Below are 26,696 nucleotides of genomic sequence, written 5' to 3' on the forward strand. Positions count from 1 at the left end.
GGGACCTGCAGTTGTCAAGGTTAGTGATGTGGTACGGGTGAAACCTCCAAATTCTCGATTATTCACTAAATGGGGAAGAAGTAGGGTGATATAATTCGTCTTCTGTAATATATCTTTGCTGGGCTTTGGCATTACATAGGGATCAAAGGAGTGGCGGGGTGAGAGTGAGTGCGACAGTAATAGCATAGATTGCAAACGTTGTTGGTGTGGGAGAACTATTACATAATTGTGGTTACTGATAATCGAGGAAGGACATAGAGTACTCTTGTGGAAGGTTTCAAAACACCACACAATTGGGTTCATGTAATAATGAGTGAATGATAACCAAAATGTTTAGTAGTAATTGTTGCGTCGAGTGGTTTTTAGCAAGTAAGGACGGATTTTTTTTTCTTTTTTTGGTTAGTCTGTATTACTCATAGGTTAATTAAGCATTGCTGGTTCTCCAAAACTTTGTCTTGTAAAATTGCACTATTCGAAGATTTAGATGGTGAAGTCAAGAGCCCTGAACTACATCTAGAATTTTGTATCTTTTGCTACCTTAAGCCTAGGATGGTAGACATACTTCCGTTAACAGAAACACCACAGTCACTTATGCAAGTACTGAAAAGACCCAGGTTGCCCAACTTCACTGATCACAAAGCACGCATACACGCAAACATACCAGTGACCTGTCATTCAAAAATGCATACGCAGAACATACTGCAAGCCCACTATACATCCAACGAGAAGAGCTATGGAATAGAAACTTCTGCCCTAAATAGTTGCTGAAAAAGGAAAAGTGATCCTTGGTGGCTCCAACACTTCAATGGAAAAATATGCGAAAAAATTTGTATTGCTTCAGAGAACCTTTTGCTTAATAGATTATTTACAGATAATAGATAAGAAATTAAACTTTGTCTGGTCTATCAATCAAGATGATTGTTTCAAAAGTCAATTGGATTTAAAGAAACCATTTAGGTTTAAAAGAATAAATACCAAATAAATATGAAATTATTATTAACATGTACATTTTAAAAATGATAAGTTTAGGGAAATTTATCTAAATGCCCGTTTGTTTTAATTTTCAGTAATTGAAATTTATCATGTTCAAACTCGACATTAAATTCATTTTTTCCTTTAACTTATCTTGTTTTTTTTTTTCTCTCTCTCTATGATGCAAGTTATCAAATGACTTAAATTCAACCTATACTTTTGCACTATATAAGTATTCATGTAATAGTGGCAAAGATTACATTAGTAATAGCGGTAGCATTGAGAAAAATCGATATATTTTTCAATGGAATCTCATGAAAAAATATATAAAATCAGCCAAACCATATTTGAGAACCCCTTTGAAAAAAACAAATTTAACCTTCAACATTATTCTGAATTCGAAAACATGAGAATCAAGTGGAAATAATAATTTTATATTGTTCGCTCCCTTAAATACATAGCAGTTTTTTTTTCTCCTGCCGGGAAAATTGAACTCGCAATTAGCCTCCGAATAGATCAGGTCAAAAATTGGAAAAAAGTTTGTTTTTCGTTGTCCGGGGATTTTCAAGTGATAAAAAAATATTAACATTCATTTTCTCCAGTCCAATTAATGCGAATACTGGCACAGATCCGGATTGTATTTCGCTCTCGTTACATGATCATCTCAATTGGGTATGATATTTTTTTTTTAGATTCACTACCAATTAATGACTAAGGATAACGTTATTATGGACTTTTTACTGAAGTTTGGAATGATATTACTGATTTACTGTTTTTGTGTACACTAGATTTGCTTATTTTTTTTTATCGGTAGTTTCATCACCAGTATGAAATGGAATCTGTCGTTCTTCCGGATTTTTTTTTTGGTGTGGAATATATTTTTCTTTAATTGTAAAGTTGTATGTTCATCTTCTTATCTCTCTCTCTCTCTCTCTCTCTCTCTCTCTCTCTCTCTCTCTCTCTCTCTCTCTCTCTCTCTCTCTCTATAAATATATATATATATATATATATATATATATATATATATATATATATATATATATACAGATATATATATGTGTATATATATACGTATATATATATATATATATATATATATATATATATATATACAGTATATATATATATATATATATATATATATATATATATATATATATATATATATATATATATATATATATATATATATATATATACAGTATTTATATAACCACATACATGAATACATAATACAGTCATGCATACATACATACGTACTTATGAGAATGTAAGATGGGATGCGATTGATGAATAATAAGTTATGAGATGGATGATTAGAATTACACACGAAACCGAAACAATATTGATTGTGTCCTGACTGACAGCCAGAATTCTGATTAATGTTGAGGATTCTGTTGATGATGCTGTTCCAAATTCAGTCCAGTTTAGGAAAGTAATTATTCTCCGTTCTCCAATTTATTGTGTTTAATAGAAAGTGCCCTATGATTATTATTATTATTATTATTATTATTATTATTATTATTATTATTATTATTATTATTATTATTATTATTATTATTATTATAGTTAGTACGTTGGCAAGGGGACCAGCCACCAGTTGAGATACTACTGCTTGAGAGTTACGGGGTCTTTTGACTGGCCAGACAGTACTACATTGGATCCTTCTCTTTGGTTACAGTTCGCTTTCCTTTTGCCTACACACACACACACACACACACACACACACACACACACACACACACACCGACTCGTGTGGCCTATTCTTAACATTTTCTCATCTGTCCTCATACACCTGACAACACTGAGATCACCAAACAATTCTTCCTTACCCAAGGGGTTAACTACTGCACTGTAATTGTTCAGTGGCTATTTCCCTCTTGGTAAGGATAGAAGGGAGTCATTAGTTATGGTAGCTCTTCTAGGAGGACACTCAAAAATCAAACCATTGTTCTCCAGACTTGGGTAGTGCCATAGCCTCTGTACTATGGTCTCCCACCGTCTTGGGTTAGAGTTCTATTGCTTGTGGGTACACTTGGGCATACTATTCTCTCTAATTTATCTTCCTCTTGTTTTTTTAAAGTTTTTATAGTTTTTATAGGATACATTTATTTCAATGTTATTACTTATCTTAAAATATTAACTTTTCCTCTCCTCATTGGGCTATTTTCCCTGTTAGGGGTCCTGGGCTTATAGCATCTTGCTTTTCCAACTTGGGTTGTAACTTAGCGAGCAATAATAATAGCATTATTATTATTATTATTATTATTATTATTATTATTATTATTATTATTATTATTATTATTATTATTATCTTGAATCTGTAACTGTTGATGGAAATGCAGAGCGATTTTCTCAAAAAAAGAGAAAAAAATCAATTCGGTACAGCAAAGGGAACTGAAGAAAAACTCACTAAACAAAAGCAGATGAAATATCTGAATGGTAACAATAAAGACATAAACTCGGCTGTGCTCCTATGTAGAAAGCACATTAGTAATTGTTTTGAGAATGAGAATCAGAGATAAGGATAAGGAAAACATAACCTCTTGGTGGCATCTCTGACCTTTTATTAAACATAAAAACACTTTTTAAAACAAAACAAAAGGGAAAATTAAATTGACCCTGAAGTGTGCATGAACACTAACCGAGACAGAGGAAGTAGAAGGCTTCAGACCTCTGGTTTCATTTTGGAGGTTCATTCTAAATGTTTCTTCTACCCATACCACATGGACAAATGGCTAACTAACAGTTATAAGTGTGGTTACTGAGTTTAAGTTTTACCCAAAAAGATAAATATGTATTAGGAATATGCCAGACTATTCAGAACGTGTGCAAGCCTATAAACATGAACCATGCCTAAAAGGGAATTCTATATCCCTGAAGGATATTACTCTTTAATTGTACTATTTCATTTTAGAGCAATGGGATTTACTCAACAATTGTGTTCGTATCTGATTATACCGCAGAAAGCAGAAATGATATGTATTATAAAAGGCTTAAACAATTCCAAGTTAGACCTCTTATCATCTTCAACTTCTTCAATGAAGGATCCCGTTAGTACAACGCGAGCAGAATCTATCCACACCAACCACGAAATGATGTCACAAATTTAGAAATCTGAACTTATGTATTAATATCAATAAGAAGAACAATTATTTCATCTCAATGTATTGTAAATTATATATACTATAACGATTTTATTTGACGATTTTCTATTTTAAATTATGGTATGCTGATACTAAGTTTTAAATATTCACGATAAGTAAGTGTACTCACAAAGAAATGATATATATATATATATATATATATATATATATATATATATATATATATATATATATATATATATATATATATATATAAAATGCTAAAAAACTAAAAAAAAGAGACAAAGTACTCTAGCACATCTCAGCCTTTTAAAAAACGGACGCTATGATTCCCTGCTTAAGAGATTTCCTTTTGAATAGTAAATTTAGGGAGGGACCGAGGAGAGAGAAATCCTTCAGGAGCCTAGACGAAGGGTGGGTAGGATAATTCCTATATAGTGAAAAATGGTGAGAGGATTCCGATACTCATCCAATCCCACAGAGATTACGTTTTACCAAAAAAGAAAATATCTCCCAGAGTGCCAGATGGCTGGTGTTAGTTGGACAAGAGAAGCATTTTGAATTATTTATAATTCTCTTTCCTGGAAGAACTGTTATTTGTATATGTTGATTTCCTTGAGGACTTTTATATTTACATACGTCCAAAGTGGTAGTTTTTGTTAACGCTGAACACTGCATAAAATATCAACGGAGAATAAGAACAACTAGAAAAACACTATGAGAGGGTAGACTTCCGACACGGCAGCTTATTTCTCGAAACCAGCTTTCTTTTCACAGAATGAATTTAGACTGAAGGGATATTTGATGTCGGTGTGAAAACCATGTGTGGTAGAGGTTAGGGTTCATTCGGTTGATATGGACCTTGACCTTTGACTTAGGGGTTTCGAAATTGAATCACTTCCACGTCTTAATATAACAATTAATTCTTGAAAGTTTCACTACTCAAGGAGTAAAGTTTTGGCAAGGAAGTTGTTCACAAACAGACAAACAGACAAACACACAAACGGACAAATGGATAAACAGACAAACAATGATAAAAACTTCCTTACAACTTCGTTGGCGGAGGTAATAGAAGGTTAAGACTTTCATGAGAATTGGCTTATCTAATCTTCCATATATATATATATATATATATATATATATATATATATATATATATATATATATATATACTGTATATATCCTGTTACGCTCAGGGAGAAAGGTGGATAGTCGTTCCCTGGTGAGATGTGGTACCCCGAGATGTACAATAGGAAACCGCACGCTCCCACAAATTGCTGAACCAGCGGGTTGTAGTTAGAAAAAGGGGAGCGGGTGGGAAGGATTGAATCTGTGTGTGTGATTGTTCGTGTGTGTGCATATCTATGAAAATATGTACCCCTACTGTAATTTTGGACGGTTTGGGAGCACTAGTAAAGTATAACTACTCATTATCGAATGATTGCTTTTGTTAGAGATCATTATTTTTCTTTAAAAGTGTGTCATAACAGGTTTACTCTAACATACTATATATGCCCTTTATATATTTTTATGAGAACATACGATAACAAATTCTTTGGCTCTTACCAACATTTCTGTAACATTTATAAAAAGAGGGCTGTCAGTAAGGATTGCAAAAGTTACATCAATCTGACAGTAAAAGTCTAATATTCCCTGTCCCTTGAGTGCTTGATTAACATCACTTTCATATTCAAATTCTCTAGGATATTTTAGATATGGTTTTTCGAGACAAAGATCTTCTTTAGAGGGAATGTTATCTTATTATGAGAGCATCAGCTTGAATTATGCTCTTAACGGACAAAGAAAAAGTCTCAAGTAAAAAGACGTAGAGAAAAAGGGCCAATGCAAAATTCAAGTGGTAAGGACGCCTTCTCTTTGTTGCATAATTTTTGTTAGAATTCTGACCATCCCTCATATTCAGATCCTTCCGGAGAGTTCCATCCTGTTCGTAATAATAGGCATGCAGTTAATTCTAATAGTCAGACTGTTATGTATTATTGTAATGTACTATATTATTTCAAGTGTTGCAGGTATTGCGCAACATTGCATCATATTGCATGAATAAGACATGTTATGCTTTGTACATAAGAGTAATGATTTCTTTTGGTATTAGGATTCAAACATTTGTTGATTACCTCAAAGATAGGATCTGATTCTTTATGATTTTGTACTGGAGTAGGATTTAAATCTTTTCAGAGCGATGCTCTTTTGTTTAGCAATGTTTTGGTTTGTCAGATTGTGTAAGACGCTCCACATACACTTGGGAGTCAGCTGTCACAGAGTAAACAGAGCAATGTAGTCATTTATACATTAAATGTATATTTTAAGAATACCAACGTCTTATTACCCATCAAGCCAAAACTGACGACTAGAGATGGGATCAGCTGAGAAATAATTACTAACAATTGTTCATCTATGTTCCAGGTAATTATTATGGTTAATAGAACTTCCTACCAAAGTACCATATCCCACACTGGCGACGTTCAGGACGACGGACAAGCAGGGAGAAACATTGGACCCTATGTACAAGGACGGCCAGCACAAGAGAAGTTCCGTTTTTACAGTAGGGGACAAGAGTAAAATCGCCCAATGAAGATTTTACCAGCAGCAGAATAGGAATTTCATCAAATACACAAAAGGGTGAAATTTAAAGTTGGGTAGGTAGGAAGTACACTTGTGACTGCAGAACAGTAGCTTAACCTACCACAGTTATTAAGGTAAGCAATCAAAATGCCTTTTAATATAGAACACCCACAAGGTTTCAGCATCACTGCTGAGCCCAATTCTGTTGCAACACGATGGCAACAGTGGTGTGAGGAATTTAAGATTTATTTAGAAGCATTAGGGAACATGAAGGATGCCCAAAAGAAGGCATTACTACTTCATACAGCAGGTAGGGAAGTTCGGGAAGTGTTTAAGACTTTGCAGCCTACAGATGACACATGTGAAGCTGCAATTAAGGCTCTTACCACATATTTTGCTCCTCAGGTCAATAAATTTTTTGAAAGATACCGGTTTTCAGCGCAAGCTTATCAGAAAGAAAATGAAAGTTTAGATGCATTTGTGACTAGACTAAAGAATTTAGCCGTTTCATGTGAATTTCTAGAGTTAGAAAATGTTATCATAGATCAAGTAATTGCACATTGCACATCAGAAGAGCTAAGAAAGAAATTATTGCAAGATAAAGATTTAACATTAGAAAAGGTATTGATAACAGGCAGAGCTTTAGAAACATCAAATAGGCAAAGTAACATAATAGGTAGTTCTACAAGCAATAGAATGGAAAATTCTAAAATTAATACAGTAGGTTCTAAGTGGAAAACCAATGAGAATCAGAGAAGGAATATGTCAAAGCCTAGACCTAGAAAAGTGCCTAACACTAATGTTCATAAATATCAGAATCAGGCTTATACACAGAAACAACAGGAAAAACCCAAGTGTTTTAGGTGTGGTAAAGCTGATCATCTTGCATACGAAGCAAAGAAATGCCCTGCTACTGGACAGACATACCAGAATTGCAGAAAGCTGGGTCATTTTGCAACTGCTTGTAGATTCCCTAAACAGTACGCAAAGAAAATAAATGCTACAGTTGATACTATGGGTCAAGAGAATAATGAGGAAAATGTTCATGATAATCAGGTTAGTTCAGAAACTGATTTTGCGTTTCGCATAAATTCAGTCAACAAAGGTGCGAAGAAACATATCATGGTAGAAGTAATCATAAATGGTAAACCAATTTTGATGCAAGTTGACACAGCAGCCGATGTATCAATTATGTTTGAGAAAATGGCTAAAAGCATTCCTAATTTGTTATTAGAAGGTACAAATAGAGTTTTGAAAAGTTATAATGGTTTTGATATTCAGGTAATAGGTGCTTCGAACGTAGAAGTACAGTACAAAGAACAGAAATTAGAGAGAATGCCATTAACAGTAGTAAAAGGTAATGGACAAACTTTGTTAGGTTTAGATTGGCTACAGTATTTGAAGTTAGATTGGCCTAGTATTTTGAAGGTTGCAGGTAGACAAGATGAAAACAAAAATGAAATATCTATGGATAATATCATATCAGAGTTTCAAGACGTATTTGAAGATAAAATAGGTACAGTAAAGAACGCAAAGGCAATTTTAGTTTTGAAACCTGACAGTTCTCCTAGATTTTTTGCTCCGAGACCAGTACCGTATGCATTGAAAAGTGCAGTTGAAACCGAAATCAGGAGATTAGAAAATGAAGGTTCCTGGGAAAAGGTTACATATTCAGATTGGGCTACACCATTAGTTCCTATTGTGAAGGAAAGTGGACAGGTTAGGTTATGTGGAGATTACAAAGTAACGTTAAATCCACAACTGCAAGTAGCTCAACATCCCTTACCAAATCCGAAAGACATGTTTGCAACTATGTCAGGATGCAGTGTTTTTTCTAAATTAGATTTAAGACAAGCATTTCAACAGCTTCCCATGGATGAAACTTCACAAGAATTATGTACTGTAAATACATCCTTAGGTTTGTTTAGGCCAAAGAGATTACCTTATGGAGTTGCAAGTAGTCCAGCTGTATGGCAACAAACTATGGATAAGATTTTTTCAGGAATGCAAGGAGTATTCATTTTTATAGATGATATTTTAATTGCGGGTAAAGACACAAGAGAACATAGAGAAAGATTGCGAACAGTTCTGAAGAAGTTGAAGGAACATAATATTAGAGTAAATAAGAACAAATGTATTTTAGAAGTTGATTCAGTGGAATACTTAGGTTTTGTAATAAATGGCAAGGGTATTCACAAAACTAAAGAGAAGATTAAAGCTGTACAATCAACAAAAGTGCCAGAAAATGTTAAGGAATTACAATCATTTCTAGGTTTAGTAACATTTAATGGGAATTTCATTCAGAATTTGTCTACAATTGCACATCCATTGTATAATCTGTTGAATAAGGGTGTAGAATGGAAGTGGACAAAAGAGTGTCAGGAATCTTTTGAAAGAATCAAGCAGGAAATAACATCACCTACATTCTTAGTACATTATCAAATGGATTTACCAGTTAAATTAGTATGTGATGCATCAAACATAGGTTTAGGTGCAGTATTATCTCATGTAATGCCAGATGGAACAGAAAAACCAATTGCATTCACTTCTAGAGTATTGAACAAGGCAGAAAGGAATTACTCTCAAATAGAAAAGGAAGGTTTAGCATTAGTTTATGGAGTTAAAAAATTCCATATGTATCTTTATGGTAGGAAAAAGTTCACACTTGTTACAGATCATAAACCTTTATTAGCAATATTGGGTCCAAAAGCAAGTTTACCTACGTTGGTGGCTGCAAGACTACAACGTTGGGCAGTTACGTTAGCAGCGTACAACTATGATATAGAATACCGTCCAACATCAAACATGGGTAATGCAGATGCTTTATCCAGATTACCCGTAGACAAAGCTCCAGAGGAGTATGATGACAGTGTTCTGTTAATTTCTGTATATGATGTACCAATAACTGCAAAAGATGTAGCACACAGTACCAAGCAAGACCCAGTACTTAGTAAGGTTTTGGAGAGTTTAATGACAGGTAGGGACTTATGTGGAAAAGAGGAAAATTGTAAACCGTATAAGGATATATGGTATGAACTGAGTGTAACACAAGGAATAGTGATGAGAGGTTCTAGGGTAGTTATTCCTAATTCACTGAGAAATAAGGTTTTGTCTGAAATACATGCTGATCACCAAGGTATTGTAAGATCAAAGTCAATTGCGAGAACTTTTGTATGGTGGCCAGGTGTAGATAAAGATGTGGAATGTTATATAAAGAATTGTATGAATTGTGTTATGCAACAGAACAATCCTCAATTTGCTAGAATACACCCGTGGGAGTTACCCAGGTATCCATGGCAAAGAGTGCATATAGATTTTGCAGGTCCTTTTTTGAATTATTTGTTTTTGATAGTAGTAGATGCTTACAGTAAGTGGCCAGAAATTATCCCAATGAAGACAACAACGTCTTACGCCCCAATAAAAGAATTAATGCAAATTTTTTCAACGTATGGTATTCCAGAAAGAATTGTTACAGATAATGGTCCACAATTTACCTCACAAGAGTTTAAAGAATTTTGTAATGTCAATGGTATAAAGCATACATTTTCAGCTACATATCATCCATCTACTAATGGAGAGGCTGAAAGATTTGTCCAAACGTTTAAACACAATATGAAGTGTAGAAAAGCGAATTCAGGTAATATATTTTTGCATGTGTCAAAATTTTTATTGTCTTATAGAACAACGCCGCACAGCACAACAGGCGTGGCACCCTCAAATTTGTTGATGGGGAGGAGGATAAGGTGTAAGTTAGATTTGTTGTATCCGAGTTGGCAAAGTGATTTAGAAGATAAAGGGTATAAACAAGTAGCAAAGCTTCCTAATGTAAGACATTTTTTACCTTTGTCTGATGTCATGGTAAGATCGTACAACACTCCAGAGAAGTGGGTACCAGGAGAGATTGTAAGAGAGATAGGAAATTTACATTATGATGTTCGTGTTGGTGATAATGTTGTAAAACGTCATGTTGATCAATTACAGCTGTTAAACAGAAAGACAGTAGAGCATGTGAATGTTAGAGAGGAGAAACTTGAAGAAGTAGTTAGATCAAATGAGTCAAATATTAACCAAGATGGTCCAACATCCAATGTAGATTCAGAACCAATTCATGTACCAGTACAAGATGAGGTTAAAGTGCTTCCTAATATGATTAACAGAGGAAAGCCCCCTGAGAGATTAGATTTATGAAGATTTTTACAATGTCAAGTTAAGGGGGAGGAGACTGTTATGTATTATTGTAATGTACTATATTATTTCAAGTATTGCAGGTATTGCGCAACATTGCATCATATTGCATGAATAAGACATGTTATGCTTTGTACATAATAGTAATGATTTGTTTTGGTATTAGGATTCAAACATTTGTTGATTACCTCAAAGATAGGATGTGATTCTTTATGATTTTGTACTGGAGTAGGATTTAAGTCTTTTCAGAGCGATGCTCTTTTGTTTAGCAATGTTTTGGTTTGTCAGATTGTGTAAGACGCTCCACATACACTTGGGAGTCAGCTGTCACAGAGTGAACAGAGCAATGTAGTCATTTATACATTAAATGTATATTTTAAGAATACCAACGTCTTATTACCCATCAAGCCAAAACTGACGACTAGAGATGGGATCAGCTGAGAAATAATTACTAACAATTGTTCATCTATGTTCCAGGTAATTATTATGGTTAAAAGAACTTCCTACCAAAGTACCATATCCCACACAGACCTTCTCCATCATGAGGCTCAATATTACACAATATTCTATAAGCCTTTTTCCAGTTGTGAGCAAGTTGTGGAATGATCTTCCTAATTGGGTAGATGAATCGGAAGAACTACGAAAGTTCAAAATGGCAGCAAATGTTTTTATGTTGAACAGGCTTACATAGTTCCTTTTAATGTTTATATATGAAATATCTGTTTTAATGTTGTTAATGTATTTTGAAACATTTTATTTAAACTGTTCATTAATTCATATGTCGTTTAATCATTTCTTTATTTCCTTTTCGCACTGTGCAATTTTTCCCTGCTAAAGTCCTTAGGATTATAGCATCTTGATTTTCCAATTAGGGTTGTAACTTTGCTAATAATAATAATAATAATAATAATAATAATAATAATAATAATAATAATAATAATAATAATTTTGGTAAAAAAAAAACTTTTTGGAGAAAAAGAAAGGCCTATGGAATTGATAATAAACTACACATAAATAAAGGCTTTTATGTTTTGCACTATTTAATGGTTGAGCATAGAGACATTCATTATCTAATCTTCCCTATGCACACACACACGCACACACACACACACACACACACACACATATATATATATATATATATATATATTTATCATATCATATATGTGTATATATATATATATATATATATATATATATATATATATATATATATATATATATATATATATATATATATTTCCTTTTATGCTCGGGGGAAATGAGAACAGTCGTTCCCTGGTGAGATGGGATACCCCTAGAGGTACACTTGGAAACCACGCTCTCCGACAAATTTCCGAATCAGCGGGTTGTAGCTAGAAAAGGGGGAACGGGTGGGAAGGATTGAATCTGTGTGTGTGATTGTGCGTGTGTGTGCATATCTATCTAAATATGTAGACGTAAGTTTGGACGGATTGGGAGCAGTAGTAAAGTATAACTACTCATTATCTAATGATTGCTTTTGTTAGAGATCATTATATTTCTTTAAAAGTGCGACATAGCAGGTTTACTCTAACATACTATATATGCCCTACATATATTTTTATGAGAACACGATAACAAATTCTTTGGCTCTTACCAACATTTCTGTAACATTTATAAAAACAGGGCTGTCAGTAAGGATTGCAAAAGTTACATCAATCTGACAGTAAAAGTCCCTTGAGTGCTTGATTAACATCACTTTCATATTCAAATTCTCTGGGATATTTTAGATATTATTTTTCAAGAGAGATCTTCTTTAGAGGGAATGTAATCATATTATGAGAGGATAAAGAAAAAGTCTCAAGTAAAAAGCCGCAGAGAAAAAGGGCCAATGCAAAATTCTAGTGGGGAGGATGCCTTCTCTTTGTAGGGAAAATGGCTTTTAGGATAAACAAATGGAATCTATTTAGATTATTTGATAGAAAATGAAATTGCTTGAAAAATCAAATGAAATAAAAGAAAATTGAGGAATAAAAAATTTACTTTCTAAAATTGTATAAAGGATTTCACTTTATGAGTGATTTTTTTAAATTATAAATATGAAAATCACTCTCCATTTGTGAGGGAAAAAGAAAGAGGAATAGAAAATATACAAGTAAATGACAAAGAAAAAACAATAGGAAAGAGGAAAAAAATAACAAATACGAAGAACAAGGAGTCAATGGTAATTAGTTCTGGAATGGGGAAATAATTTAATTAAAACTGAATATATTTGATTTAGAAATAGCGTTTGACATATTTTGGTTTTACAAGTACATTTTTATTATTGCCTGGCACGAAAATATTAATAGATGGCAGTTCAAACTAAAAAGAATTTTCCGAATAGTTATTGAATTCAGTCTTTTTTTTTTTTTTTTTTTTTTTTTAGGATTATTCCTTAAACAATCCCTTCCGGTCCCCTTAAGATTAAAATTTATTTTATTTCGATTTTTAATCTTATTATTATTATTTTACATAAATCTTAGTAAAAGGAATTGGTTCAATTTTTAAGCGGAGAACTTAATTTTATAAAGAATATGATGCAAGATGAAAATATTTCATTTACATACCAAGGAACCTTAATGTGTCTGAATATTATCTTTACACAGCTCCCTCAGATATAATCTATTTGTAAATATGACCAGGGCTTTTTCACCTTATATTCATAGTTAATACTCAGGATTAAAATTTCCCCAATAACAACATCAATTTTCTTATTACAATATTAGCTTTGTTCTTTGTTCAAGGTCCCAACGACTCAGACCAAGAAGTCTAATCTCCCGATGGCGATTTAATATCCATTGAAGTCCTCCCTCATATTTAAGCAATTTGAGGGCTTACACTCACCACAGGGCAATATCAGTTGCCTATATTGCATCTCTTGAAATCACTAAATATTGATGAACGCAGGAACAGATTGCTCGTGCTGCACTAGTGATATGAGTCTATTCGTACGACTAAGTGGTCTTTCTTTAATCAATTCTCTCTCAATTTTCAATGATGGTTTATTGACCTCGTCTTATTCGAACTGTTTCCTTCTCGAATATCACGGATATCCCTTCAAGAATTTTTTTTTCTCAGATTTCTTACAAACATACCTTTATTATTTGACTCCTAGGAATGGCATTTCCTATCACTTACAGGACCCACATTTTCCGGAGTCTATTGAAATTCTATTGAAATCTGTTTTTTTTTTTATTATCCAAATCACCACCACTATCATATACCTCGAAAGCATGTTTTTTTATGTTTGGTTTTTGTTTTTGTTTTTACATTTATTCTTTGTATGCTTAAACCTACCTGTATATTAGACAAAATATATCATGTAACAAACATTAGATATTCAGTAAAAAATGGAAGAGATCTATAGTAGAGGACGAACAGATGTAAGTTTGAGTTGAATTTAAAGTTATATATATGTATGTATGTATGTATGTATGTATGTATGTGTGCAATCAGAAAGTTGTTAAATCTTATCTAACATCCTTATCACAACACACTAAAGCTAAAAATCTTTTTATGTCAACCACAAACGTTTAAAACGTTTACATAGTAAGTATTGAATAAAAAATACTGTAGTTGGAACTTTGTGTTTAGCTACTCTCCAGTAGCATTCCAGGTCTTTCCAAGACCATTTCCACTCCTTGATTATTTTTCTAATTGGATCCAATATGAACCTACTTCATATGCTACAAATCATTTAGAGTGGACGTTATTTGGTGAAATATGTTGCGTTATTTTATTTGCATCTCTTCGTCCCCCCATTCTTATGAATTCACGATCAATATAAAACGCTTTTCACAAAAATTTATAACGCATCCTAAAATATGATCGCCCCTTTCCCATGCGTGTGATCATTTTGCTCCCAACATCACACCTTTTTTGTAACTTTAGATCAGAACATGTTTTTACTTACACTCTGTCTCATGCTTTTTGTTTAGCTCCCAGTCAATCAATATGAATAGAAAATATTAGTTTCCTCAGAGGGGTGTGGAATAAGGAAGAAGTGCGTTTAGCTTCCTTTTTTTATATGAATGTTAAAAAGAAACTTCTCAATGCCTAGTGTGTGAAGAGTTTTGTATGGTAAGGATGTGAGGATATGAAATTTGCATATATTTCGTAAATATAAGACTGATAGAGATATAGAAAGTAGGGCAGAAAGTGGAAGCAAGAAAGTAGTTAGTAGATAGCTGTTCGTCCAGTTTGTGAAGAAATATAAAGACACAGTGATAAAAGAAAGCCTTTAGGTGTTTAGAGATAAGTTATATTTATATTATTTGTAGAGTACATACTTAAAATAAATAACTAGGCCTAAAATACGCTTTATAAGTCTGAGATCGAAAATCTCTAGTAGCAATACCGTGATCTAAGTAGGAAATCAGTAAAATGTCCTCTTTAACACTAAAAAGTAATCAAGATATTTTTCATACAATAGTATTAGAATGCAACCAAAGACAATTATCCATCACAAAAAAGCAATTGGGTCAGTGAGGACACCAAAAAGAATTCTTTGTACTGAAAAAGATGAAACAAAGAAAGTTCCCGAAAAAACTGGCCATAGCTATTATAAATAACCTAAATTGCCAGCGGTTTTGTTTTTCTCATTCAGCGATGTGATTTAGATCACCAATAACTGTCGACCAAGAATTTATTGGGAATATAAAGTGATCTATGGAAGTAGGTCGAGAGGCAAATGATTTCCATGGTGTGAATACCTTATCTTTCAAAAGAACATGAAAGAATAGATCCCAGATGAAAGATTCCTGGTATATAGAGAGAAAAGAAATATGGGACGATTATTCAAAATTGAAAATTAACGAGATATAGCTAAAAGTTAGAGAGAGAGAGAGAGAGAGAGAGAGAGAGAGAGAGAGAGAGAGAGAGAGAGAGAGAGAGAGAGAGAGAGAGAGAGTACAGGTATCTTGCCATTTTTGCACTATTGAAGATGAGATTGTTTTTATAATGTTATCTTTTTTCATCAACAATGCATCATAAATCCATTTTTGTCAGAGAATGAAAATGAAGGTGTGAAGCACAACCTGCGGGGAGAGTGAGTAAGGTCGATGTGGAAAATGGTATATCATTCCACAGGGAAGTAAATGTAGAGAGAGAGAGAGAGAGAGAGAGAGAGAGAGAGAGAGAGAGAGAGAGAGAGAGAGAGAGAGAGAGATTTACGAGCAAGTGGATCTCAGGATACTGGAAGCCAATTGAAATGCTATGTGTAGAGAATGAAGTCCTGGGCAGATGGGGCGAATATTTTGTGGATTTATGGAATGTGAGATAGAGCAGAAAGGCACAGGAAACTGATACAAAAGTTTAACGAGTCCTTTTAAGCATTAAAACACTTGCAAAAGCTACAGCGCATAGATGATATAAAGAAGGATATTAAAAGGTTAGAGCATGGAAATCCGCCATAAATTGATGGAATTATAAATAGATGCTGCACTATGGTAGTGAAAATCTGATTGCATAGCCGAAAAAGGGTTATGTAAGATATGCACGAACAAGGAAAACATTGTAAACGAATTTAGGAGAGGAGTAATTTGTCAGTCGTATAAGTGATCAAAGAAAATGTATAACACTAGCGAAAGTGTATGATAAAACGGATTTTGAGCGAAGCGAAAAATCTATTTTTGGGTGAGGTAGCCATGTCGTCCTGATGGAAGTTCCTAATAGGTAGCTTTCTAGGGTATATTTGACTACAATGATATTCCCAGAGAATTTTACCTTAAGGTATCCAGAATTCTAACTCCTGGTGCGAATATCCCTAAATAATCTCACAGTGATATCGCATAATATCAGAGGACGTATTCTTGACACGTCACATAGCTATCTTCACCCCGAACAGTATTAACGCTTCGAGGGGTTACAGTGACAAGAATCTGAAACGAGAATGAAAAGAGAGCCGCTCATAAGGCATCTCTCCTATTCCGTTTCCAGTGTGTATCTGATAAAGGCAGTAGCACCCTCTTTATTCCTTGTAGCGATATACGAGGTGCTACAGATACTGTATTATAGGGAGGGGTCAATAAGCCCTTTGCTCAAAATCCATTTTTTGGGCTCAGGCCATGTTGTCCTGATGGAAGTTTACCAGAGCATTACTGTATCTGTGGATTCTCAATCGGTGCGGTACTCTCAAGAAAGTATTTTCCTGGTCCGTCTAGACCTAGAGACCTATGATGTTACCGTCATACATCATTTCATCTAAGCATGAACTATGTTAGTGCTTCCTGCCCCCTACAGGGAAGAGTCATACTAGACTCTGGAAAAGTCTCGAGGAGTACATAATAACTTATGGATGACAAAATGACAAGCTTGTATAGTGGTCTCGCCCTATACATTATAAAGCAAAGTTTGTATAAGAGTCGCCAATGTCAGAATGAATTTGTGACACATTCCCCAATGTGACTACTCTTATTAACTATTGGATAATGGTTGTATCCGCATAGGAACAAATTTTGCATCTCTGCCACAATCCCGTTAAGGTACCACGTCAACCCTTCCTAAGGAAAGGTTAAAGTGAGTGGACTTTTGCTTGAATCAGGGAACAATCTTAAAAGACATACCATAATAAAGATATCCATATTTTAATCTTAATGCTCAGTACATTTCTAATAAAATTAGTGTGGGCGAATAAAACGTAGGGTTCACTATGAACTAGTTTATTGAAATTTAATAAACGTACATATCAGATCAACCTTTATAAAATTTATAAAAAGTGGATTATATCCATTAAAGCACAAAAAAACAGTCACCAGAAAATATTGTTTCATCTACCATGAAACAGATTTGCCACTTCAATTGAATTATTAATAATGATACCGTCTGTATACTGTTTAATTACACTAGCGTAAGAAATGCTTGGCACAAGTGTCCGTATTATGCTATAGTTCACCAACGTCAATGGAACAGTTCGTAAGGACACTTTCGTGGCCTATTGCTCAGTGTGTAGTACATACAGTGACTACGCACCCACCCTCTTAATTAATCGTCCCAAATTAATTACACTGTTCCTCGCAGATTTAAAACAGAAGGTTAAAGGATTCTACCTACTGCTACCACAGACTACTTGAGTTGCTCCACTTGCTTCGCATAGTGCATAAAGAACACCTTGGATGACAACCAGCCGGTGTACGAACAAAGATGTTCAAGGTCCATATAAATAAAGAAATTTTATGGAAGAAGCAACTCCTCTCGGATCATGACTAGCGGGTGTACTGTCAGGACCCGTTTTGCGAATAACACAGGTGAGTTTCGTCCTTAGTTATAGATAACTTTAAGCCCGAGGTTTCTCCTCTGAACAGCTGTCCTCCCATAAAGTCTGAAGTTCTATGAAGATAGACCTTTAGGCACTCCACTGGACATAGAGATACATCTTCCTTCAGAGGGAAGATTCTCTAGGGACCCCACCTGTTGGTGGGTAGCTTGTTCTTGGTAAGAAACGTTGGGCTGGAAATAGATTCAGTTCACATACTCGGGCCCTCAAAGCGAGTACAAACAGAAATATGACTTTTACTTCAAAACCTTCTAAACGTCTTAACAATAGTATTGTGTCAGCTGCTCACTTTTCCCTCCTCACTAAGGAGAAAAAATCATGAGATGTAGGTTCCTGGTTTTCTGTGATGAAGCGAAGACAGTCGACTTCTGTACTCACTGAGACAGGGATGGATCCGGTAGTGGTACGAATTTTAGTCGTAGTTCCAATGCCAGAGGGAACCACACGCTATTTGGCCACTTGTGGGCCACTATTGCCGCCTTCCCTTTGAAGGATCTCAGTTTGTCAAGGACCTTCAAAAGAAGGTTGTGCGGAGGGAACAGATAAATACTGGACCATCTGTTCCAGTCTAGGAACATAGCGTCCACTGCCTCCGCTAGCGGATCCTCGTATGGGGACACATAACGATCTATTTTCTTGTTGTCTTTCGTCGCAAAGAGGTCTATCTGCAGCTCCGGGACTTGATTTGAGATGAAGGAGAACGATCCTGCGTCAAGGGACCATTCTGACTCTATAGGTGTAAACCTGGATAGAGCGTCTGCTGTCACATTGCGGAACCTTTGAATGTGAACTGCTGACAGGTGCCATTTATTCCTTTCTGCCAACGGAATATGGCCAACATCACTTGGTTGATTTGAGGTGACCTCGGCCCTTGTCGATTCAGGCATCTCACTATCTTATGTGGATCGAGGGGCAAGGAGATACTTTCTTTAAAGTCAGAAGTACTGCCATGGCTTCTAGAAAGTTGATGTGAAATGACTTGAAAAGATTGGACCAAGCTCCTTGGATTCTCTTTTGATGAGAGTGACCTCCCCATCCTTCCTTTGAAGCGTCTGTGTGGATAGTTACTGACGGGGGAGGAGGTTGAAGAAGTATTGATTTCTTCAGTTGCTTGGCATTGGACCACGGCTTGAGAAGCGTTCGCAGTTGAGTCGGTAGAGGTCTTATTAGATCTCTTCGCACGTTGATGCATATTTCCTCTAGACTCCTGTTGCATCCTTTAGCTGTGCTCTTAGCACTGGATCTGTTATTGAAGCAAACTGTAGAGAGCCCAGCACACTCTCCTGTTCGCGTCTTGATATCCGTTTGGATTTTAACAGTCTCTTGACAGATCCTGCTATCTCTTTCATCTTCTTCCCAGGAATGGAAAGTCGATGTGACTCCAAATTCCAGTGGATTCCCAACCACTGAAATTTTTGAGCAGGAGAAAGCCGAGACTTTTTGATGCTGATCTTGAATCCCAGATGTTCCAGGAACTGGATCACTATCTTCGAGGCTTGCATGCATTCTGTCCTGGATGCTGCCCACACCAGCCAGTCATCCAAGTAGGCTACTACTTGGACCCCCTTTAGGCGTAATTGATGGACGGCTGCGTTTGCGAGCTTCGTGAAAATCCTTGGGGCTATGTTTAGCCCGAATGGTATGGCTCTGAAGGCGTAAAGTTTTCTATGTAACTTGAAGCCTAGGTAGGAGGAGAGGTGACGATTAATTGGAATGTGCCAATAAGCGTCAGACAAGTCTATAGAGACAGTATATGCCCTTTTGGGCAGTAGGGTCCTTATGTGTTGAAGTGTGAGCATTCTGAACTTGTAGTTCACTATGAACTTGTTGAGTGGCGACAAGTCTAGAATGACTCTGAGTTTTTCTGAGTCCTTCTTCGGAACACAAAACAGCCTCCCTTGGAATTTGATGGACTTAACTTTCCGGATTACTCTTTTGTCTAAGAGCTTTCGGACATATTCTTCCAGAACGGGGGTTGAGTGTTGGGAGAATTGAGGAAATTGAGGTGGAGGACTGCCCCAACTCCAACCTAGTCTATTCTTTATTAGGCTGTGGGCCCAGGGATCGAAGGTCCAGTGATCCCTAAATAGCTGTAGCCTCCATCCTACTGGAAGCATCTCACTTTTGCTGTTGTGGACCTGAGGCCTTGCCTCCTTGACCGCGTCCTCCCCTGGATCCCCTTCCCCTTGAAGGGCGTCTAGAAGAACCTCTGGCTGTTCCTCTAGCCTTCGAACGAAAAGAAGAAGTCTGCCTTTCGAAGGCTGGGTTAAAAACTGGCGACTGATTCACCACTTGCTGAGGTACAAGCTGGTACGTGGTTGGAGGTTTTGCCATTATCTGAGGCACTGTGGTCACAGGAAGTTGTTATTGTTGTTGCTGTCGGTAGGGTATAGCCGGCCGAGAGGATGGCCTAGGCCTTTTTGTCTTCCTTTGGGTTGGGGACCTTCATCCGGAGAAGACTTTCTCTTAAGATCTAAGCCCCACATTTTGAGAAGGTTCCTATTCTCTGTGGCGGCCTTGTTTTCTACCTCTTCAACCACATCGTTGGGAAAGAGGTCTTTACCCCAGATACGAGAGGAGATCAATTTCCTCGGTTTGTGCCTCACCGCAGCCGAGGTGAACATGAACTCTCTACAGGCTCTCCTAGCTTTAATAAAGCTATAGAGATCCTTCGTAACTGTGGCCAGATGGGTTTTGACCACCACCATGAACATGTCCTAGATCTTGGGGTCACTTGCCATCGTTTCTAATGTCGTTTGCAACGACATCGATGCCGCAAGTCTTTCCTTCGTTTCTTGCTCTCTGCGCAAGAGAACCTCCGACAGTTTTGGAAGTTCCTCACCAAACTGACGTTCAGCAATATCAGCTTCCAGCTTCCGGACTGAGAAGGTAAGGTGTACGTCCTTCCAGTCTTCTTGGTCCAAGGGCAAGGTCAGAGATAATGGCTTGCACTCCTCCAAGGAGGGGCATGGTTTCCCTGCCTCCACCGCCTTCAAGGCTGCCTTATATCCCTTTTCCATGAAGGGAAAGGCTTCGGTTGGAGAGTCCACAAAGAAGGGAAGCTTCTTACTCAAGGCGGGCACCTTTGAGTTCGTGAAGCCCCTCTCTTTCATCGAGCTCGTTAGTAACGTCTGAGCTTTACTATGGTCAAAGACTATGACCTCCTTCGGCTCAGTCTCCTTCTTTGAGGCTGGCTCCTTTTTAAGGCGGACATAACAGTCCGGGTAAGAATCTTTGTTGGGCCAAAATTCCACCTCTTCCAGGGGGAATTTCTCCCAACTTTTCTGATATGACGATCTTCCCGATTGTCATTGGCATGTGTTCGGCATACCTCCAAGGATTGGTATCTGAGCACAAAGCAAGATCCTTCACGTTGAGTTGCTTCTGGGGCCCACGTGATGCTGCAAGTCTACGTATCTCCAGTTTCATTGCAGCTTCCTTCTCATCATTCTTCTTTTGAATTTGTTGGATCATCTTAACAATAGAAGAAAGAGTCCTTCCCAGTTCATCTGGGATAGCAGACGATGTAGAGGGAACAGGTTCTGGGTCCGGAAACGATGTAACCGACACCTTGTTGATTTCTTGCTCTTCTACTTGAGGAGCCTGGTACAGTTCGTGGTCCTGACCTTCTCCTAGAAGGTCCTTCTCTGTAGAATCTGACACCTCCGACATCTTATCGTCCAATTGGATGTCTTGAAGGGCGGCCGAGACTTCAGAATTTTCCGGATTCTGGGCAGTTGGTATATCCACCTGAGGCTGAGGAGTGACTGCATCAGCTGATGCTTTAGGGAAAAGGTAGGCCCTCATCTTCTCATTGGGAAGGTAGGGGCCTGAGGTGTTTTTCTGAAAACCCCTCACCCAGGTTCGTAACTTTTCCCTGGCAGTATCCCTTGACTCCGTCGACTTGGGGTGGTCAAAAGCCTCGGTAATCAGGTTAGAACATACTGTACAAACCTGAGGGTCCCAATACCGGAGATCACCTCTGGAGGCTGCGCATGCTGCGTGCCTCCTGCAATGTTGATGTCCACAGAAGTTCTTACTGCGGACATTGCAGAACACACTCCCGCACTTCGGATGGTACTCCTATAAAGAGAAGAAAAATCCATGAGTATCAAGTGAAGGCTTTTCACTTATATTGAAACATTTAGCTTGTATAGAAAAGCTATAAAAGAAAGAAGGAAAGACACATACTTGTATTTCCTGTCCAGTCATTTGCTGTAACCTCCAAAGACATTAAAACTAAGGTTAATTCTATTCTAGAATACCTTATGTAATTTCCTAAACGGAAATTTAATGTGTAGTTTCAATATACGGGATTGAATGAATACAGAAAGAACTCTCTTTCTATATATTGTACGGTCTCAACAAAAGGCTGTACAAGATAACATTAAGTATGATGAAGAACTTTAGTGTTATCACAAACTGTACAGCAGTTTCTACTAATGCAGTGTGTACTACACCACAAATATAGCAACTACTGTACATCGCAGGCTGTTGTGCCGGCCAGCATGCGCCGGTAGGTCCCGGCGACGTGCCGGCCGGCAACTACCCCCGTATAATTCAAAGATATACTATCTTTAACAATGGGCGGCAGCCCACTGATTTGCGACTGTGTGCCGGCTGGCAATCGTTGCCAGCCGGAAGCTGAAAACACTAATACCCGGCTGCCGGCCGCTAATCGTAGTGGTCGGCAGATTCGGGCTGGGTTTCCACTGCCGGCAGGCAAAGGTAATAATACCCATGCCCGCCGACAGTAGCCAAGAACCAGAGAACCTCCTTTTGCCCGGCTGTCAGCTGTTAAGCCGGCAGCCGGGTTAGGTGTACAACACAATAGTCGGAGAAACAGTATGGATGTAAGGTTATAAGGTGGCATTGCCATACGACCTTCCATCCAGAAAGAATGAACTTATGGAAGGGGAGAATGTAGCCTTCAGGCTTCCAAAGAATACATAGCCTGCCGGGCTCTACCGGCAGACATGGAAGGGAGACCAAGGGAGGTCTGGGGTTCACTCTGCAAAGAACAAAGGGTCTCTGCCGGCCGACACGTAATGCCGGCCGGCAGAGAGCTGAGCCAGTCCTCCATCCTAACCTACACAAGGTACGGAAGTAGGACTGTGGCCAAAAGAAAAGAAAGAGAGGTGGGGGAAGGGATAAGGGTCCTATAGACTTCTAGCAAGAGACACACTCAGCAGTTAGGGAAGCTCATCCTAACCTAGAGTTGTCTATTAGGGAGGAAGACTGGCAATACTTGCTATCCTCCTCCCAACCAGAACAAAGTTAGGTGAAGTTATTTCGCTGGGCAACAGAGAAAACTCATTCTCCAGCCCGAGAAAAACAACACAGGACAGTCTGCTAGGCCACTAAAGGAAGGAATCATCTCTTACAGAATCCTTCCGACGTGGACTAGGGAAGCAAAGCTTTCTGTGTCCTCCCCTAACCTAGCAAAGGAGACTCATTTTCTATGCTAGGAAGAAGCAGACTACAGACTAGAAACTCTGATGTTCTGCCCTAACCCAAAAAAACCAGATACTCTGGTTATCAGGTCAGGACAGACATATCCTAGAATAGTTATACCTGAATTATTATACAGATAGAACCACAAGGAGTAAGCCAAAGGCTTACAGAGGGAGAGAGGGATTGAACTTAGCCTCCGGAGGAGAAAAGAACAATCGGGGATGTGCGAAAGTATACTACTGTACCTAGATTACTAGACTAGGTAAAGTGAGAATCGATTACCTAATTCACCGAAACTCTCTCGTATACAATCTTGTAAAGAACATTCAACAATATCTTACATGTATAAAATATTTGCCTAAAGCTTCAATAAAATAACACTCGGAAAAACTTATATCATGCATGAAAGTAATAGGGCTAAAATCATAGGCTACTAAGCCTCGCGAAGGGCAAGATCGGTTACCTAAAACACTGAACTAAAAACTAACGTCATTATATAAGCATTCCTAGAGGAGCAAAATAGCTAGATTATTAAAGCAAAACAAACCGGGAATGTCCCTCTAGCAAACTAAATGACTATAAATAGCGAGCGATAGCATCCAGAATGCCTCCGGTAGGCAACAGCTCTTGTTTACGTTAATATCACTTTTGATTTAATACAAAACGACAAGAGCTTACATTTATACATAGTATAGATATATATTTACTCAAAAGAATCCAAAATAGTAAACATATAGAATATTCAATAAATATGGAAACCCAAACTTACCCCAATTCGGTTTACATATTACCAGGTTCTTTAACAGTTTTTCAAGGATTCTTTTCTGTTCCTTTCATTCAATAAATCGAGAAATTGCGTTTTGTTTAAATCATTATTTGACCAGGAATAAAAACATTCATATTTATTACTAACCTTAACTATTCATTGTAAAATTTCCTATCCGGCAACCCGAAGTATAGTCTTATTTTACAAATGTTCGTCATTAACGATATCTAACGTGCATGCATGCCCTTCAATATCACTAACATAACAAAACACTTATAAAACCTTGACTTAGCTTTAATCCATGATGGCTAGAACTCTCTTGGTGGTGTGTTAATTCTCCCCCTCCCTTTGAGATACCGCAGGGTAACGAAGACCCTATTCGTAACACTGGTAAGTCGGTACTAACTAGTTCTGCGCTACATTACTCAAAGACGACTGAGGATCTACGCAGGCGCAACCCGTATTCGTCAAAACAAACTTTAACAACTCGTTAACGATTGCTTAGAGTCAAACAACTATTTAATATATTTTACCTTTCAAAAAACTTCGACAAAAAGAAATATCATATTATTACAAATAATTCAATATAACAATTATAATTTTCTACGCATCTCATATTGCATAATGTTCATATTATTTCCCTTACAAAATAAAAGATGAATGACTGTTTACTGGTCTTTATAAATACACTATCGTGATTTCATCGTAAGTCACGATAAGATAATACTCAACTTTCCAGAGGCAGAAGAGGCCGGAGAAGTCATCAAAATGTTGAATAAAATCCAAAATAACGAGAGAACACAGGGAAAACACCGAGTAGTAGAGCTACACGAAAAGGAATGAAGAGGGCGCCACCGCCTTCATCAGATACACACTGGAAACGGAATAGGAGAGATGCCTTATGAGCGGCTCTCTTTTCATTCCCGTTTCAGATTCTTGTCACTGTAACCCCTCGAAGCGTTAAAACTGTTCAGGGTGAAGATAGCTATGTGACGTGTCAAGAATACGTCCTCTGATATTATGCGATATCCCTGTGAGATTATTTAGGGATATTCTCTCCAGGAGTTAGAATTCTGGATACCTTAAGGTAAAATTCTCTGGGAATGTCACTGTAGTCAAATATACCCTAAAAAGCTATCTATTAGGAAGCTCCATCAGGACGACATGGCCTGAGCTCAAAAAACTTAATTATAAAATATAGAAACTTTATATAAAGACTGATAGGGGAAGAAGGATGATACTTAGATAAGATATTTGTGTTAATTCATTGATTTATGCCAAGAAGGCTACAGAGCTGGGACTGGATATTACTTACTGTGTCAGCTTACCTACACCATTGGGTGAAAGATTAAAGATAATTAAGTCAAAGATTAAATTATAAAGATTGAGTGCATCAGGGCACTATGACACTAAGTTTTAATGGATGTATTGTTGAATAGAGGAGTCTGGAGAAATATCTGATGATATTATGCTTGGCAGAAAGGATAACGTAAACAAAAGTTTTAGCTGGAGAGGAATAATAAAATATTCGGTTATAAATGTGAAACAAGAAAGTTTTGTTAATAACACTGAGAGGAAATTCAAGAAGTGTTTGCGGGTTTAGGAGGTTAGGAAGAGGGAATTAAGGCAGAAAGTGGCGGAATGATGATATTGCGAGGTTCGTTACTGGGAAGTGGAAAAAGTAGCTGTTAAACAAAAGAAATTATCATATGAGAAGAAATTTTGATTTAAAAAAGAAAATAGTTTCACTTGGGTAATGGAATTAACAAAGAAAAATTCATAAGTGAACCGGGTACACTGTAGATGCAAATGGAGAAAGGATGTACGAAACGTAAGTATTTAAGAAAAAAATATTAATAATAGAATGAGTTGCACAAAAATTTGAGTGCAATAAAATGCATTCAAGATGGTGAAAGCTCCAATCTTGATGTATTTTTTTTTAATTATGCTGTCTATGAAAGGACTAAATAGATTATAAAACGAGATCGTCAAAAATTGAGAACCAGTATAAAACATCAAGATAAGTAAAATAAACTTGTTATAAATATTACGAAATATATTAAAATTTAGCTTTAGCAAATTATATTAATTTTGTGTAGACATCATATGATAAAAAGGAAAATTCGGAGCACATGTATATAACAGTTTCATTTCCTTTCATGTGAGCCCTTATAAATAAAATTGTAGTAAATATATTTGTTCTCGGCATCCTTGAAATAATAATAATAATGAAAAAAAAAAAAAAAAAAAAAAAAAACAGTGATTTCATTATAGAACAGTGTAGTATTAGAAACTTAAAATTAGCATAATTGAATAGATCTTTGCAAGTACACTATTTTGAATCCCATATACT

Source organism: Palaemon carinicauda, chromosome 1 (genome assembly GCF_036898095.1).
Source record: "Palaemon carinicauda isolate YSFRI2023 chromosome 1, ASM3689809v2, whole genome shotgun sequence".
Lineage (NCBI taxonomy): Eukaryota > Metazoa > Arthropoda > Malacostraca > Decapoda > Palaemonidae > Palaemon > Palaemon carinicauda.